This window comes from Symsagittifera roscoffensis, chromosome 1, assembly GCF_963678635.1.
Source record: "Symsagittifera roscoffensis chromosome 1, txSymRosc1.1, whole genome shotgun sequence".
Taxonomy (NCBI): domain Eukaryota; kingdom Metazoa; phylum Xenacoelomorpha; order Acoela; family Convolutidae; genus Symsagittifera; species Symsagittifera roscoffensis.
In genome coordinates this window covers 94,655,270-94,669,066 of record NC_087062.1, presented here as the reverse complement: position 1 = coordinate 94,669,066, position 13,797 = coordinate 94,655,270, and the positions used below count along the sequence as shown (strand labels likewise).

Below are 13,797 nucleotides of genomic sequence, written 5' to 3'. Positions count from 1 at the left end.
CTGAAAAATATTGATGTCCGAAACTCTAAATCAAAAACAAAACTCACATAGGCAGCTATTTTGTGTAAGTTATGGCGGATTGAAATTAAGATTTCTTTGGCTACTATAATTCAAGTAGAGATAATTAAAGCTCATTTTTTGGGCACTAATAAAACGTACTCAAAAAAATTAAACCAATCTACATGGTTAATGCGTTACCAGGCGCAAAATATATGTATATAATTTTACTCTTTATAAGGCGCTTGAAGTGTGATTAAAAAACGAAAAAAAGCATTTTCCATTTCGTGCATATTATCAATTTTCGCACTGTGAATTTCAGGGCCTTCGCGTTGACGCAAGCAGTCATTTTGTTGTTTAACGAACGATTTGAAGGCTTGAAAGCAGATAAGAGCCACTTTTCTAAATTTCTGTTCAAAGTTGGCTTTTGAAGACTTGTATCTTTTAAAATCAAAATCATAACGACAATTCGATAACACTAACCAACGTTCCTTTGGGAAAGCGCGCTATCTAAAACGTTTTTTATCTGGTATACATCAATTTCCTGGGGAAAATCCTTGATCCCTTCCTGATTATTCGGAAATTTCCATTTATTTCGCATATAAGTAGCCCATAAAAAAAATCAGATTCGAACTGTTATAAAACCAGCTTGATGGCCACCAAAAAATTATTGCCGTATTCATTGTATGAATAGGACTAAATGCGGTTTGTACCATATTTTAGCACGCAGGGTTTTACCGAGATTAGGTTTATTCAATTTTTATTTAACTATTTTTTATTTTCTATTTTATTTGAAGCTGAGTTTCGACACCCACAGAGCACTTTTGATAACATGTAGTCATTGTCTCGTGAAAAGATAATTATTACACTTCAAAGATTTATCATATTAAAATAATTTTTGCTTATCTGGATATAAATTTTAGGATGGTATTAGTTCAAATCATCAGCTATATTTTCGTTTGTTTGTTCACTATTATACTATTTCCTAGAAAATGTTGTTTCTGTGCGGCTAATTTGATTGTCTCGAAAACACTTCAGTTCCTTTGACGTGTTTTTCCCTCCGGGTCAGATCTTATTAATCAGGCTTGACTTAATCGGCCAGCAGGTGTTGAGTGGATCACCAAAAAGTCAACAAGCTCTTTCCCTCTCACTTGAAATTTATCCAACCCCAATTTCAAATACGCCGCGTTACCCAAAAGCGACTTGGAAAGCCCTACAGAGTCTAAATACACATGCTCTGGTTATAATTTATTACATGTTGTTTTAATAAGGAAGCGTAGAGAACTTTCTCTATATTTCCCGTAAAATTTCTTAATGTAATCTTTAAGTTGTCAAAGATTTCTTTTTACTTTCAAAGGATGTCAATTTTAAAAAATGACTGAAAGTGGAGCTTGAACCTATGACAAAATGAGCAGATTTTTCAATATATAATAAGAATAGCCAGTTACTGTACAAAGCAGGCGCGGATCTAGGAATTTCTCGAGGGGGGGTGGCGGATTTTCGAAGTTTTCTGAGCTCTCCCAAACCCCTTTAAAGACCCTAATTTGATAAAATTTTCTGCGTCGCAGGCAAATGTTGAAAAAAGGTCAAAAAAAGGCGTTTTTAGGCACTTTTTGGAAAATTTCGACCAAAAAATCGAGTTTTTTCGGAGCGCGCTCCCCTCTCAAAATTAGTATATATTGGCGCCAAAGGCGCCTTTAGAAAAATCTTAAGGTCAGTCAGCCAAAAATGGATGTCTCAAAATAGTGTGAAGGGGGGACCCTTTGAGTCGGCAGGGGGTCGAATCTCTGAGGGGGGGGGGCGTCCGCCCCCGGTCCCCCCTAAATCCGCTACTAGTACAAAGTATCACAGAATGTTCCGACAATAGTCTTACAAAAACTTTATAAAATTTCCAGATTAGTGTCGTTATTACTGCGTGGTATGATAAAATGATCTTAACGAAAATGTAGAACAAAAGAAAATTCGACAGCCATAGTAAAAAAAAGGCCAATTCGAAAACAATTTTTAATATCTTAAATCACTCGAACTATTCCGGTTATTATTTGTGGTACCTAATTTTATGTGGAAAACAAAAAAAGACTAACACACACCCGAATACAAAGTTCCCATTCATTTTCAATGGTTGGAACAATTACAAAGCTTACTCAACTCAACTTGTCAACTTGACACATGAATTATCAGAAAGCATGCCTTAAACGGATTGCGGTCAAAAAGTAGAAAACGACATATAGTAGACAAATCGGAAGCCAATCAGGATCGAGGTGAGAAAACACGCTTTCGAAGTATGCATGTTCTTTTCCCGATTCTGATTGGCTTACGACGTTTTTCTTCATGGCCTGTCGGCGAAACCTGGATCAATTGTCCAATCACTCCCTCTACAAATCAGTTTAGGGGATAAAATACGATTTTTTCACACGATAACTTTGAGAACAGTTAAAAAGGTTGAATATTAGATTTAATTATCGAAACCGAATTCAAATGGTGAGTAACCACAGAGCTGCATTGTTGGACAGACGAAAAAAAAACAAGAACCCCGGGTTGACCTCCATACACCGAAAATGCTTATCATACAATTCCATACATCAAGTGTGTGGGAAAATGCTTGTCATACAATTTTCATACAATTTCTAAAAATGGTTGAGGTAATCAACAACACAACAAAATATGATTAAAGAGGCAAGTTCGTCAATCCCGCACAGCCTTTCTACGAATATAACCTATCGTCAGGCAAATATTTGCTCATGGCGCAAAATTAATCAATTTATTTGGTTTTCCTTGCTTGTTTCTATTAAATTCAAAAACAATCAATTAGAATTGTTTAAATTATGTTCTTATAAAACTGTTTTAAACAATAAAATTTATTAAAATCGTTTATAATATGTTAACCTGGATTAGTATCCGTTTTTTTTAAAATTAGTCAGTCATGTTTAAACATTTTTAAAGTGAAAGTACAAAGTAGGTTCAAGAAAAAAATGACAAAGTAAGTTCAAAACTTGAGCGTTACTTCCGCAAAACAGAAATTCAGTTATTAACAGTAAAATAAATTTTCTGGAAATTATTATTTTGTTTTCTCTTTTTTCTCTTCACAATTTTTTGACTTTTTTCTCACAAATCTTTTTAAGTCCTTAAATTGTGTTTCCCGTTATTTTCCTTCAAGACTTTGCCACCCTCTGCCGTATGTAACTCTCACGAATTCGATCTGAAAGATGTTGATCAAAAAGTACACAAAAACTGGTTTCAAAACGGTAAAACGGTTTCAAAGTTTCAAAAATTGTTGGTTTTGTTAGCTCCTCCCCCTACGCCCTTCCCGCCATTTTTTCAACTTACTAAGTTTGAAAACGGGGGGGGGGGTGAGAATAGTTTGAGAAAGGGTAGTTTGAAATGAGTAAGTTCATGATAAAATCATTTTTTGTTAATTCACTTCTCTTTTCTTGCTCTTATAAGATCATTTATCCACGAGGGATAGGACCAACATACGAGCTGTACAGACCATCACGGCGAACCGCTGTTGTGCCCCTGCTTAAGAACTACATGCAATTTTTTTGGTTATTTTTCTGGGCTGGGTAATGTTGCCTCACCCTCAAGCAACGAGCACGGATCATGGTGGGCCTCGAACATCCGACCTTTCGATTGAGAGGCGGAGACGTAACCACTTCACCACTGCTACCCGAATTTAGATTCAATCTTGAATTTAGATTTAACTGCTTTCCGATGCCTCAACTCATTGTTCTAAATTTTTTTGATCTAAAAACCATCACGAACTCAAAAAAAAATTTTCGTCCAAAACTGATTTTTTTCTGATGATTATTCTTTTAATTCATGGTCGCGATGCTTCAAATATATTCAAAAACTCTGCCTGACAAAATTGCAAACTTGATTCTTTTCTGATGACTTTTGTGTTAATTCATGGTCGCAATGCTTCAAATATATTCAAAAACTTCAAAAAATTGCTGTGCCTTTAGTTGTTTTTAAAATTTAGTTTCTACGTCCAGTGAGTCCAAATATTTTTTCTGCGGTTCCCTGCACTCAAAAAAAAGTTAGGGTAAATTTACCTTAAAAACTTATCTTAAAACACCTTTACAATTCCATCGAGAGAACAACAGATTTCATGGCGATATGGCAAAAAAAATGACACTTTTGAAGTTACATGGAGATAAAAAAAAGATTTGAAAGGAATAGATTTTAGTGAAAATGGATCTGAGCATGAAACTTCGGTGCGCGTTCTAGACCAAGTTAACCCTCCACCCCCCCCCCCCCCCCCCCCCAAAGCTGGCCGTTAAGAGGGACGATATTAACTTCGTTTTCAGTCTTAACTTTAAAAGTTTCAACGTTTTCAGTTTTAGCAAATTTAACTTAAATTGAACGCTGAAGTGAAGGATTTTAGCTTAGTCAGTTTTAGCAAATTTAACTTAAACTGAACGCTGAAGTGAGGGATTTTAGCTCAGATATTTGAAGGAGGAAGTTAACTTGATTCATTACTATGTTTGAAACTAAGCTACAAATAATTCAACAAAAAAAAAACATTTTTTTTCTGTGATACTTTTGTTTTCATGGAATTAGATGGCAATTAAAGTACGACTATTTTGATACGCAATGTTTTTTTTTGGCTATCCGGTAAGCACATTTTGTTTCGGCTCGAATAAAAAAAAGTTAAACGACTTTTCTTTTGTTTGAAAGCAATGCCCCTCTCATTGAAGAGTTTCTGCATTTCGTAGGTCTATAATTTACTTGAAGGTGTGGGCTATAATGTGAGAGAACCTTTTTTTTTATCATATGGTACAAACGAGAGTTAAATATTTTCAACGGTTGATTTTTGGCTTTGAGAAAATCGAAGTTTCTGTGCTGTCAAGCAACAAAAAAAAACATTTCTGCTCTCCGGGAACAAAGTGTATTTTTTTTATCTATCCGGGAACGAATTTATTTTTCAGCTATCCGTGTATGCGGCTCCGTGACACGCCACCATTAAAACGTCAATTTAAATATTTTGTAGCCCATCAAAATACAAACGGTATTAAAAAAATTCTATGAAAAGTTAAATTTTTCGCGTTTGTTTGAAAAGCATATTTTATAGCGAAACAGTTTTCTTAAAAAATACTTGCTTCGGGGGGACATTGATTGGCAAGGGGGTGGGGTGGATTGTGGGTTGATCCCGAAACTCTTTAAAGCTTGTCGGACTGCAAGATACTATTGGCTGACGATATTCGCGCTGAAGATATTCGCAAAATCTCGATTTGATTGTTAAATTTTTGTCATGGTATAAGCACCAGTTTTTCACTGTCAATCTTTTCACTAATGATAAAGCTTTTCTTTTTCTCTGCTTGCTAGGGGGGCAATTTTTAAATCGAATTACTGATTTATTAAGGGATTTTCTTTATTCCGAAACCAGGCAGACTTTCTCTCCCGAAAATTGAGACGGAAATTTCTAGCAAGCTCGGCGGGGGGTTATGTCAGATTTAGACAGCTTCCAACGTCGCAAATGAAGAATTACACGTGAAAACTCCCAATTTATAATTGCTACAAGCCAGAACATTATTTAATTCCCATATTTGTACTCTGTTCCATAAAACTTTGATTGTGTTAAGATCCCAAGTCCTCGTTATTTATTGCACCAATAGATCCTCTGAAAGATTGAGCCCTCTTTTGCTTGTGGGCTTTAAATAGTAGTTGTTTATGCTCAATTTCTGCTTATTTAACCTATATCAGAAAACCTTCAACTTGTGTCACTACATCGGGTAAACCTAACTCAACTTTAGTCTACAGATCGAGTTTCCAATTAACTTTTTCGAAACCCTCAAGCTTGGCAAATTTCACTTGCCTTGTCTCCAATTTGTTTCCTGTCACTTTCTTACACACTCTTAGCAACCTGCATAACAAGTGTTGCGAACAGTATAATCAAAAAATAATGGCGCGAGTTCATGCCCTCGGCAATCTATCATTTTTAGGATATTTATAAAAACAGTTGAAGATGTCATTTTTATAACGACTCACGTTTTAATGAGATTTCATTCATCCTACTTTTACATTTTTTTTCTCTCATATTGACGGCGTTTGTGACTTTTGAGTGATGTTTAAATTTTTGGATTAGATTACCACCTTTGAAATTTTGCAAAACGAGACATGGTTGTTTCAATTTCTGCATCCAGATTTTTTAAAGCTCCCAATTTCAACATCAAAACGAACATTAAATCAGCATAAAAGGCATCTAATTCAAAAACATCTTTGTTTATTGGCGTCCCTGTTGGATGATCAGACCTAATTGATGACTCTGGTTCATTCAAGTTTATTTAGCCACCTGAAATTACCAAACCGTATGCACATGTATTTTCATTACCTCCCATTACAGTTTTGTTATTACAGAGTGCTATCAAATCGGTTACAAACGTTAAAGGTAAATCTAAACAAAATTTAACCTCTAATCGTGATTTCTGTTGATCGTACACTGTAGATCGCACACAAAAATCTGTGAAGTTGCTGCTCAAAATTTTTGGGATTTGATTTCATCGCAAATTAAGGACGAAAAATATCTCGAGTTAAAAAAACGGCTTTTATTTTTGTTTCGTTTGGTCTTTATTATCTTAACTTGACTTTTACGTTTCAATTATTTAATGGAAGCTTCATTTTTGTTTGAAAAGTTTGATTTTTGTTTTTAATGTTTGCCCCTGGACCGGTTATTACTAACATATTGAAAACCTTTCTAAATATTTGCTGAATTTCTGAATAAAATAAGTAGAATGATCTGCTTTTGTGCTTCAAAATGTGACCATTCACTTTTAAATGGGAAATTTAAATAAGAAAGTCTGCTAGTTAAAAAACAAAGAATCCAAAAATAGATTTAACCTGTCGACCAGCAAAAAAAACTGGATTATCCCCCAGCAAGCTAGATAAAAACAAACCGAGCTCTTCAATCCGATTTGATCCCGAGTAAGCTGAATTATCTTGTTAACAAGTGAATAAGACGGAAACTGTTATTTCTTCTGTGTTTTCAAGTACGGTGCTTTTTATGAACCAGACAAATCATCCTAAATGATTGTTTATTGAGACCAAATTTAACTTGAGCTGGTCTTTTTGTTCCGATTTTCAAAAAAACTGAAGGAATAGTTATGATAATGTGCAAGTGAAACTTTCAAAACACAATTAAGGATATCGATCTAATTTGTTGCGTGTACTCTGGGGCGGATCCAGCGTTTTCTCGAGCGGGGGGGGGGGATTTTCAAAAAAATTTCGAAAATTTGATCGACTTTTATAAGCTGTCCCAAATCACTTTAAAGACACTATTCTGACCAATATTTCTGCGCTGCAATTAAAGTTTTGAAAAAACAGGCCAAAAAAGGCGTTTTTAGCCATTTTTGGAAAATGATGACCAAAAAATCGCCTTTTTTGGGGCGCGCTCCCCAGACAAAATGAGTATATTTTGGCGCCCAAGGCGCCTTCAGAAAAATTTTAGGGTCCGTCACCAAAAATGGATATTTTAAAATAGTACAAAGGGGGACCCTTTGGGCCGGCAGGGGTTCGAATCCCTGAGAGAAAGGCCTCCCTTTTTCGTCTCTCATTGAAATCCGCTGGTGTGTATACTACTCTTTCGTGTAACGTTACTCGAGTATAGAATGCAAAAGTATCAGCGTATACCCTTGTTCAGAAACTAGAATACCAACAAATACTGCAAATAGTAATATGTTTTCCCAATTTAACAAATCAAAAAGTTTGTCAAAAAATTTAAAATCTTATTTTTCCAGTTTGAGCTGAATCATCATCTTCTATAGTCAGGGGCAGATCTAAGATTTTCTCGAGGGGGAGGAGAGAATTTAGAAAACTTTGTCGGCCTTTTTTAGGTAGGCTAAATTGATTTACCGAGCTCTCCCAAATCAATATAAAGATCCCTGTTTGCCCAAAAATATTGACCAAAAAATCGCGTTTTTTTTGCGCGCGCTCTCAAAGTTTGCATTTATTGGAGACAAAGGCGCCTTTAGAGAAATTTAGGGTCGGTCAGCCACATTTTTTTGAAATAGTACCAAAGAGTAACCCCCGCCCCTAAATCCGATTCTGTACACAGTAGAATGACTAATAAGTCCTGGTTTTCCTAAGCATTGAGTTATGACTGGTATGTATAACTCATAGAGTAATTTCGGATAGGGTACACCGTCTGCTCGTCACGCTATCTTATTTTCGGCCGGATAGATTCGTGCAACTTCTTAGTCTAATACCGATCCTAATCTTACTCTTATACTATCTAGTCTCAGGTTGTTTAACTAGTCTCTGCTAGGCTCAATAGATCTAGGGTATACTGGTTTATTGCGGCTGCTGAAGTGCTCGGGAGAGTCCAACTAATTTCTAAGTTAAATTCAAATCTCTCTGGTGCTGAAATTACAAGTAACTTCAGCACTTACAAATAAGTGGGTTGTTAGTTAGATGGATCATGATTGGTTAATATTAAATACTTTACATTGGTAAAACATTTAATTTATCCAATCATAAAATATAGTTTAGATCAGGTTCCACCCATCCGGGTTTTACAGAGTTTTTTAGAACAGTTCTTCTGTAATTCAAGGATGGATGATGGACGTTGGTATTTGGCGAACATCATATTTCTTTGTTTCCTTTTTGTTTAGGAAGTTCCAGGAAACTGGAGTTAGAGACATAAGACGTTGTGTTCTTCTTGTGACAACGACTGAGTCTCTGCAACAAAACCAATTCTGATTTCAGAATGGTTGGCTATGTCAGGTTTTTCTGTTCTTCGGGGAGAACTTCTTTTGTGTCTGATCTAGCTTGGGAATGGCGTGGAGATTGTGCGTGGAGGGGATGCCTGGTTACTCGGATCTGTACGTACACTTGGGTCATCGAGGTGGTCATTGGTCTAGTTCAATGAAGTCCTTTTCTGCGAGGTCAAGTCGTACTCTAAATCCTTTGAGTTGTGATTGTGAGCGGCATATCGATTGTAGTTGGTCATTCTCTCTCGAGTGTAGTGAGGTCGTCTTGTCTTTTGATGTTCGTCCTTGGTGTTGTATTCTGATCTATATATTGCATCATGTGATTTTACATTTTATAAAACTTTTATTAGTTTAATATTTTTTAATAATGATTTTAGTTAGTTGTTTTCACAAAAGCTTTTTGTTTTAGTTCGGTTATTTTGAAGAGTTACTCACCCTTGAGTAGCTCTTATTAAAAATAAAGGTGTGGTCACAAAGCGTGGATGTAGCGCGGTGGGTTAGGCCGGCTATAGAGCATGCTCAGGACGTCCTTCCTGGTGGGTTAGGCCAGGTGTGGGAGTATGATTTCATGCGGTTTTTGTGAGGGGTCCTGTTATGTGACAACGTTTTATGTTGGGTTTGTTGTGGTTTTTCTTATGTTTCGTTGGTTGTGTCCTTTTTTCAAAAATCAAATTGTTTGTGGTATGGGTTTGTCTTTCGACTTTTTTGTGTTTTATTATTTCTTTCTAAGACTTTGTAATAGTCTTCAAAAGAATAAATTATCCAGTTTTAAACTGGGTTAATCCGGTTTGGGTACCGTTGGTTTTCTTTTCTTAGTCATGCTGTTATTTTATGATTTGTGGTATTTAGTAAGCTGCGTTGGTTAGTTTTGTTTAGTATATGATTCCTTTCCAACCGGGTTAAAGGAAAGTTTGAAACATGTTATTATATGTTAGAGTTGTTGAGTGTGAAAACTTGAAACTGAAATTCATTATTTTAAACAATTCTTCGTGGGCGAGCTGTGCGAGTGTGGATAGAATTTCTGTGCGAATGAATGAAAATATCAAAAGGTTAGTACTGCAATTGCATTTTATTAATTTACTGCATAGAATTTGGAAATTTACTGCTAGTTATGGGGGAATTTTAAGATACAAATTTTCATCATAATTAGATTTACTGCTTTGGGGGAAAATTTTATAAATTAATTTACTGCATTGGTATTATATTTATTTTAATTGTTGGTGCAAAAGTTTAATAGGGTCTTAAACAGTTTTGAAGAAGTTTGCTATTTTTTATTTTTCTTTTGTGAATTTTTCAGATGATCGAGGATGAAGGCTAAAAATCTAAAGAAAACATGAATAAAGAATGGTGAGTTTTTTCAATATTTTAATTAGTTAGTAATATTTACTTAATTCATACTTACCTGTTAGTCGTCGGGGAAAAAACCGTGGGGGAAGATGTCGTGAATTAGTTCTGAAGTTGTGAGTAGTTTAGCTAGAATGCGGATGATATTTTTAGTTTGAAGCAGTGGCCAAAGCAATTGAAGTGCCTTAATAGTGGTTAGTTCTTCAGTGCCTACTGCAAACTCATAAGGTGTGTTTTGGATTAAGTTATATAATTTGTGGTTAAATTTAGTGTTGTGGATGAATTCTAAAATTGGGATTTCTATAGGCTGTACAAACTCGTGCGGGATAAGGAAGGGTCGGGATTCTTCGGCGTTGAAGGTCTTGGTGATGGGGCAGAAAATGTACATTTGGGTTATGGGGTCATAATTACGAAGAATACCATGGAGGTTAGTGTCTTTAATACAATATGTGAAATTTAGGAAATACGGTGAAGTGTATTTTGAGTTGATGAATTGGAAACGATGGTGTGGTTGTCTAGATGGTGTGTGGAGGTCAAAGTGATTTTGGATGAAGCGATAATAACTATATGTATGTGTTTGTTTAGTGCGCAACATAATATCGTGTGAGCAGTGTAAATCTCTTTCGTGTGGTGCAAGGAAATGAAAGGTTAGTGAAAAGATTTGGAAGCGTTCTTTAAAACTTTCGTATGCCTGTGTGTTTGTTAGTGCTTCTGAAATAATGTGATCAAACTTTCGGTCGAAGATGTTTAGTGTAAATACATATGGTGTCTTGATGAAAAATTTCTCGGTGATTTGTGGATTAGCGAAGCGATCGTCGTCTAAGAATTGATCTTGGTTAGCTCTGATGATGTTGTGATCGTAGTATTCTAGTGTATATTCATTAGCTCTAGGTGCAGTGTGTGTTTTTAGTGATTTTTTATATCCAACGTAAGTAAACTGTCTAGCGGTTAGTGGTGTAGTTAGTTGATATAGCATGTCCTTATTTCGCTCTATATCGATGTGAGTGTTAGATAAGGGTAAGCAAAGAGGGTTAGTGAAATGATAGTATGAGGTCCAAGAGAGAGTGGGCATTAAAACGTATTCATCTACAAAGTTGCGTGTTTCGTTAGCGTCGTGAGGGGTGTTTAAGGTGTATTGTGGAAACGAGGGTAAAGTGATAGCTAAAAATTCTTTAGTGTTAGTATGCTGGGGGTGGTTGATGTATTCACGGGCTGTTCCTGGTTTTGCTGGGAAAGGATGGTTGGGGAATTTTCTTTTAAAAGTGCGGTAAGCTCTATTTGTGTTTAGTGAAGATATAGTGGATGTGGATGATGGTGTTAATGATTCAGTATAATTTGAAGAGGGTGTAGGGGGATTGGATGAAATTGTAATGGAGGAGATTTGGTTTATGGTCGGGGTGTTAAGGTGGTAGGGTTGCTGTTGGAGGGTAATAAAATTATCTAGCTCTGGGGAGATTCGGGGGGTGTCTGGAGAATGAGATGATTGGTCAGATTGGTATGAGGAGTAGGTTGGGGTAACTTGGGAAGCATAAGAGGGTGTCGGAGTGATTGGGTCAGGGTTATTGGACAATATGGGTTGAAAAGGAGGTTGAGAAAAATTAGAAGGGTTATGAAAATTATTGGATGGGGATGGTTCTGAGTCGGCAAATTCATCGGGGGTTTCGATATTCGGGTTATTTAGCTGTGAGATGGAGTATAAAACTGAAATATGTGAGTTAGTGTCGGAATTCATGCCTGATGTTACATTGCTAGATGGAAAATCGGGTGGCGGAAAAGCAAAAAGTGGTATGATTGGGATTGAAGAGGTAAGATTGGTTGGATGGGAATTTGATCGGTGTAGTGATCCAAGTTGGCGGCTCATCGTGGGCTAAAAAAATTATTATTTTGAGATTGAAAAGCGGTGGTATGGGGCTGTTCAATAATTTGTTCATAAGTATTATCATCTTGTGATTGATGTGTCATTATATGTTGGACGGGACTTTGCGATGTATTGAGTCGAAAATTTGGATTATGTGTGATTGCTAAATTTCGAAAATTTCGTGGGACTAGGGATAGTGGATGATTATTTGGTAGGGGTGGTAGTTGTGGTGCCGTTGGCTGTGTGTCGACATTGTTATGTTCTTCGTCGTATGTATTTTGTCGTGTTGTTATTTTTGTGTTATATTCTTTTATTTGTGCGTCTAAAAGAATTTTGTTTATAGATGTGGAAAAAATTCCAAAAAATCCTGCAAAGAGTATGCGTGCTACGCTTGCTTGTCTGTTTACTTGTGTGTGTATAGCACATGTATTGTAGATTCCTTTTAAGAGTGAGAAAAGAAATCCAATAAAGTTAAACATTGCGTATAAAATAGTCAATTTTTCTAAGATGTAGTAGGGCCATCCTAGAAAATCAAGGATCTCATTTTTGAGTGTAACGAAGCTAAAAATGTTAATTGGTGATATATCTTGGGGACGGTATTTTTCGCCGTTTAGATATATATAATCTTTAATGTCTTTAAAATATCCGCTATAGTCTTGCGTGTAGATATCGGCAAATCCTGCGGTTTCTGCAAGTTTGCGTAAATTTTGGTCTATTGATTGTCTTTGTATTGTGTCCATTTGTGTTAATAATTCCTGGAATTGTTGTGTTCTAATGTGATGTTGAATATCTGATTTTGAGTATATTCCTATTGATTGTAAGTCTATATTTGGGTTTCGAGCGATAGCGCGAATGCTTTCTGGTGAAAATTTTTTGAGTGATTGCATTAATGTGGGATATGGAGTGAGAAGGTAATATTTATTTTCATCAGGGTTTAGTTGTACTACATTGTGGCTATTTTCTGATCCACATGGGACTGCGGTATCCCAGAAATAGGTTCTTCGTGAAAGTGTATCCACGAAATGTACTTTATTCTTATAAAAGATAGGGATTCTTTTATAACATCGTTTATCTTCAAAAACGTATAGTGGTGATACTTTTTTGGTACAAGTATAAAACCATAAGATGTTTCCTTCATAGTCTAAAAAATTTGATCTATTTCCTGATAATAAGTATCCTGCGTAGGGTATTTTTAATACTGCTAGTGCAAGTGATTGTAATATTTGTGTTCGTTCTAATTCGCATAGTTGGTGTAGTGTTTCTAATTCGGAGAGTGACATTTCTTGAAAAATGCGGCTAATTGTATAGTCTAATTTCATATCCAAATGGATATCATAGTGGATATTACCGAAATATGTAGTATTCATTAGTGATAATTCTTGTAAGCGTGTGCTTCTGGTGTCATAAGGTTTTAGATGTCCACCGGGTTGTCCGTTGCTTTTTTCAAAATTAACTGGTATATAGGATGTTCCTTCGTTTAGAGGATGACCTGTGGCATATGGGTCGATTTTTACTTTTCCAGTGGTCATGTCGAATCCTTTTTCGTATTCAACTAATATTTCAGAGTATTGTGTTCTGTGAAGTGGATTCCTGTATTTACATGCAAGTTCTGTTTCTTGATATATTTGAAAACGTGTCAATTTATTTTCTATATTGTCTATGTTTCTAAAATCGGAACTTAGTTTTCGTGATGGATGGACTTGTTCATAAGGAATTGATTGTATGAAATATTTTTCGTGAAATTTTATCATACGAGCGTGTATTTTTGCTACTTGAAATGTTGTACATGTATCTTCGGGGAACCAAACAATTGTTGCTTGTGTTCTTGTTGTAGGGTCGCAATATCCTTGATCATTTTTACAAGGTAGTCGGATTCCTTGATAGATCATTGTA

At 35.8% G+C, this 13,797-nt stretch overlaps 1 protein-coding gene across 7 annotated transcripts in view; it reads left to right on the top strand.

The window, feature by feature from the left end:
• The window catches only part of LOC134852967 (muscarinic acetylcholine receptor M3-like), a 71,068-nt gene that overhangs the window by 26,728 nt on the left and 30,543 nt on the right, over window positions 1-13,797 (top strand). For 2 of the 7 annotated variants that reach the window (XM_063868912.1, XM_063868878.1), the window contains exon 1: window positions 5,316-6,385. The exons of the other annotated variants lie outside the window; for them this stretch is intronic. The gene's annotated coding sequence lies outside the window, so the exon portion shown is untranslated. Of the gene's footprint in view, window positions 1-5,315; window positions 6,386-13,797 lie in introns of those variants that run through there. 7 annotated transcript variants of the gene reach the window in all.